The following is a 4,295-nucleotide window of genomic DNA, read 5'->3' as shown; positions in this document are numbered from 1 at the left end:
TGTATGTGTTTTGGGGGGGTGCAGGCATGCACTGTGCACATTGTGTGTGCTTGGGATGTATGGTTGTGTTTGTGTGTGGGGGGGGGCATGTATCATGTATGTGTTTTGGGGGGGTGCAGGCATGCACTGTGCACATTGTGTGTGCTTGGGATGTATGGTTGTGTTTGTGTGTGGGGGGGGGCATGTATCATGTATGTGTTTTGGGGGGGTGCAGGCATGCACTGTGCACATTGTGTGTGCTTGGGATGTATGGTTGTGTTTGTGTGTGGGGGGGGGCATGTATCATGTATGTGTTTTGGGGGGGTGCAGGCATGCACTGTGCACATTGTGTGTGCTTGGGATGTATGGTTGTGTTTGTGTTGTGGGGGGTGTATGTATCGTGTATGTGTTTTGGGGGGGTGCAGGCATGCACTGTGCACATTGTGTGTGCTTGGGATGTATGGTTGTGTTTGTGTGTGGGGGGGTGCATGTATCATGTATGTGTTTTGGGGGGGTGCAGGCATGCACTGTGCACATTGTGTGTGCTTGGGATGTATGGTTGTGTTTGTGTGTGTGGGGGTGGATGTATCGTGTATGTGTTGGGGGGATTGGGTGCAGGCACACATCATGTACATTGTGTGTGCCTGGGGTGTATGGTTGTATTTGTGTGTGGTGTGGGGGGTGCAGGTATGCATTATGTGTGTTGTTTATGCCTGGGTTTGGTTGTGTTTGTGTGTAGGAGGGTGTGTATCCTATGGGGGGGGGGGAGGGCAGGCATGCATTGTGTGCATGATTGAGAGTTTGCTTGAGGGGGAGTGCACACTGTGTGTGCATGTATTGTGTGTGTTGTGGGTAGGTGCACGTGCATGGTGTGTGTGTAGTTGCATTGTGGGTGTTGTGGTTTGTGGGGGGTGTACATTATGTGTGCATGTATTGTGTGGTTGCATAGTGTGTTGTGTGTGCATGCATGGGAAGTGTGGATGTGAGTTTGTGTGTGGGGTGTGCATAGTTGCATCGGGTATGTTGTGAAGGTGTGTATGCTGTTGGTGTGTGCATGGGGTGTGTGCCTGTTATATGAGTGTATAGGTGCGTGCAGGCTTATCTTGTGAGGTTGTGCCTCCACATGCACTTTGTGTCAAACATGTCTTGTGTGTTTATGTCTGGTGTATGGCCAGCTTAGGCTTTGTGTGTCTGCATGTCCACGTGTGGGTTGGTTGAATGTGAGGAGTTGCTATGGTATGTGCGTGGGGGTTCCTAGGCAATGTTTCATTGTGTGACATGGATGTCATGTGTTGTGACTGCATTGTAGCAGGCACTGTGCATGTATGTGTATGTCTGTCTGGAGTGGGTTGAGTTTGTACTGGACAGTTTGTGCTCTGTGTTTGTGTGTGGTGTGGTGTTGTGTTGTGCAGTGGGTCCTTGCTGTGTGTTGTGTCCTGTGTCTAGTGTGTGCTCTGTCTGTTTTCTTACACGTGTAGCATGTGTGTGGTTGTGTGACCATGTGTCTATTTTGTGCATCCTGGGGTATGGACAAGCCTGCATGGTCTATGCATATTCCATGTGTTACACTATGTGTGTGAGTGAAATCTCCTGTAAGCTTTAAGGGGTGGGGGGGGTGCAGTGTGTGGTGGTTGCATGCTACACCAGGTGCATGTTGTATGCATTCTGCATGTGTGTGTCATGTTCTGGGCCAACCAGTTGCATTTCTGTTGCATCTTGGGCATCCATAGTCCATGGATGCAATTCAGTGATATTCCATGGATGCAATTCAGTGTGTATGTGCATTTATGTCCCTTTTTGTGTCACGTGGGCTCTGTACACACTTGAAGTGGGTGTGGGTCTCAGTTGGGCATCTCTGTTGTGTGGCCCTCATATGTCCATCCTCACAAATGGCATATTTATGTGTTATCTCCACACTGTGTGTGACTGGGGGGGGAGGGAGGGGGGTTTGTCCCTGTCAGCTGCCCTGTACCCACCCACCCCCCCCTGCTCCCTCCATCATCCTGCCCAGCACCCTCTGGACATGGGAGCCCAAACACACACATGTACACATACACACACACATGAACGCTGCTGTTGCTGCCTGGGTCACTCCCCTCAGTCTTGACCTACTTTTGCAGGACCAGGCGTGTTCAGAGAGCCTCAAAACCACTCTGGCAGCCAGGTCTGGTTGCGTGTGTGTGTAGCCCAGCCCCCACCTCCAGAAAACCCATGCTCACCCCCACAGAGCAACCCCCCCCAGCTAGGGAGGGGACCCAGGTGTCCTGGCTTTCAGTGCCCCCCCCCCCGCTCTAACAATTACACTCCACTTCCTTCCCGGAGAGGGGAAGAATCCAGGCTTCCCCCCCCACAGCCCAGGCCCAAGGCTCCCCCCACCCCAACTGAGCATTGCACAATACCCCCAGTGGTTCTCCGCTGGGGGGGCAGGAGCCGGGGTCCCATGGAGCTTGGAGGGCAGCACTGTGGGGCCCTGCCAAGAGCCCCGGAAGCAGTGCCCCACCCCGCCATCAGGCAGGAACAGGACAATTCCTGGACACCTGGGTTCCAGCCCCAGTTCTTGGAGGGGTGTTGGAGCTTTGGGGTTAGAGCATGGGGAGAGCTGGGAGCCTGGATGCCTGGGTCCTCTTTCCTAGCTCCAGGAGGGGTGTGGGGTCTGGCAGGGGAGGGGGTAAGAGCAGCAGGAAGTTGGGAGTCCAGATGCCTGGGTTGTCTCCTCAACTCTGCAAAATGAATGGGGTCTGTGTGGTTATAGCAGGGGGGCTGGGATCCAGGATGCCTGGATTCTTTCCCAGCTGCTGGAGGTCCAAGAGGGCTGGAACAGAGGAGGACTGGGAGCCCCGACGCCTGGGTTCTCTCCTGGTTTTGGGAGGGGGAGTTGGGGTTGCCCCTGAGGGGGAGGGTGGGAGCCAGAACTCCTGGGTCCCTTTGCTGCCTTATACCCCTTGGGTGGTGTGTGTGGCGGGGGCGGGGGTCAGAATCCTGCCCTGATATCACCCCTACCCCACACACGTGCCCCCCCTTCCCCCTCCCCCGGCCATGGCTACTATGCCCCAGGGCCAGCAAGAGCAGGAAGCAGCCTTCCCAAGCTTCTCTCAGCCCTGGCCCCTGTGATGCCAGCCTCAGGCAGGACCACACCCTGCCCTCCTGCCCTTCCCAGGTCAGTGGGTTAATAGGGCTCTTGACATCACAGTGCTGGGGGCACAGACCCAGGGTGGCCCCAGTGGGGGATAAAGCACCAGGTCCTGGATTCAGGGGATACTGGGTGTATAGGTGGGTGCATGCAGGAGCTGGCTGCCAGCCCCAGCCCTGGGTAGATCCTGTTCCCCCTATCCTACCTGTCTCCCCTCCCCCCAGCGGGTGATGGGTGACGTGACTGGGAAGTAGCTGGTACCGCCCTCATACCAGCTCTGGGGTGCGGCTCCAGCCCAGCCCCAAGGCTGCTCCACGTGCCAGCTGGGCACAGGGCCTGGTCTAGGAGCACATTTGACCTAGAAAACTGGGCTGAGGTGTGGAGTTGAGGTTGGAGGGGCAGGGGGGAAGCAGGTCAGCAGGGGGTGCCATGCTTCTGGGAGGCATTGGGGGCCAGCAGTGGGCATTAGGGGGCACCAAGGGGCATTAGGGGAAGGATCAGGGGGCAACTGTATCCCTAATCAGGCCCAGGCTACCCTAGTAAGGCTAAGGGAGTTGAAATGGAACCCAGGTGTCCTGGCTTCAGGCTCCCCCTCCCTTCCTGGAGCAGAGACAGAGAACCCAGGCATAGTGGGGGGGACTGTGACCATGGCTTAGGCCAAAGGAGCTCACCTGTGCAGGGCAGGATTAGGAAAGCTGATTGGAGGGATGAGTTTAGCATATGTGTGCTCACACACACATTCACACACGTGCGACAGTGCTTGTGTATGTGTTAGGTACTGGGATGCCTGGGATCTTTCCTCAGCTTTGGGACAGGTGTGGGGCAGGCTGGAAGCCAGGACTCCTGGGCTCTCTAACTGCAGCTGGGGGGGGGGGGGGGGGGTTTGGGGGGGGGGGGGGGGAAAAAATCTGTGAGGAGGGGGCTGGGTATCTGGGCAGTAATAACCTCTGTAGGAGGGCAAGGGACTTGCTGTGCCTTAGTGCCTCCTGGCTTGGGTGTGAGTGACCCCTAAAGTGCAGGCAGGCTGGAAGGAACCCTGTGCCCCCTCGCAGCCCCAACACATGCATGCATACACATGCACACTCATGCCCACGCCCTTCTAGCCCCCCCAAGCCAGCGGCCCTGGCATGACGCCCGCCCCTTGTGCAATCAGGGCCTGTTGTGACGCGGCACCATGTTTACTGAC

The 4,295-nt window shown here is 56.5% G+C and overlaps 1 protein-coding gene across 1 annotated transcript in view; it reads left to right on the top strand.

The window, feature by feature from the left end:
* The window catches only part of LOC106722193 (nuclear factor interleukin-3-regulated protein-like), a 12,572-nt gene that overhangs the window by 4,566 nt on the left and 3,711 nt on the right, over window positions 1-4,295 (top strand). The window lies entirely within an intron of this gene.

This window comes from Alligator sinensis, unplaced genomic scaffold, assembly GCF_000455745.1.
Source record: "Alligator sinensis unplaced genomic scaffold, ASM45574v1 scaffold707_1, whole genome shotgun sequence".
NCBI lineage: Eukaryota > Metazoa > Chordata > Crocodylia > Alligatoridae > Alligator > Alligator sinensis.
Note: the sequence above shows the minus strand (reverse complement) of the source record. Positions and strands in the feature narration are given on the sequence as shown.